A 670-nucleotide genomic window follows, 5' to 3' on the forward strand; every position below is an offset into this window, starting at 1 on the left:
TGTTAGTGTTAGATTTAGTGTTAGAAAAGAAGAAAATTTAGTGTTAGTGTTAGAAAAAAGAATATGTAGAAGAAAAGAAGAAGAAGTGGAAAAAAGATGAAAAAGAAGAAAAGAAAAGAAGTAGAAAAAAGATGAAAAAGAAAGAAAAGAAGTAGAAGAAGAAGAATAGAAGAAAAGAAAAGAAGTAAAAGAAGTAGAAAAAAGATGAAAAAAGAAGAAGAAGAAGAAAGGAAAGAAGAAGAAAGGAAAGAAGAAGAAGAAGAAGAAGAAGAAGAAGAAGAAGAAAGGAAAGAAGAAGAAGGATAGAAGAAGAAGAAGAAAGGAAAGAAGAAGAAAAAAGAAGAAGAAGAGAAGGAAAGAAGAAGAAGGATAGAAGGAAACACCCCGACCACTGACCCCGACACCCCGACCCCGATACCACACCCCGACACCTGACCCCGACACCCTGACCCCAACACCCCGACCCTGACACCAGACCCCGACACATAGACCACGACACCACACCCCGACACCCCGACGCCGACACGACACCCTAACCCCGAAACAGCACCCCGACACCGACATGACACCCCGACCCCCTAAACCTCCCGAAAAGGTGCTCTTTGGCCTTCCAGAGGCTGACGGGGTTATATATTTGTGAATTATTAGTTAGGTCATATATTTTTCGATT

The sequence above is a fragment of the Triticum dicoccoides genome, chromosome 3B, assembly GCF_002162155.2.
Source record: "Triticum dicoccoides isolate Atlit2015 ecotype Zavitan chromosome 3B, WEW_v2.0, whole genome shotgun sequence".
Taxonomy (NCBI): Eukaryota; Viridiplantae; Streptophyta; class Magnoliopsida; order Poales; family Poaceae; genus Triticum; species Triticum dicoccoides.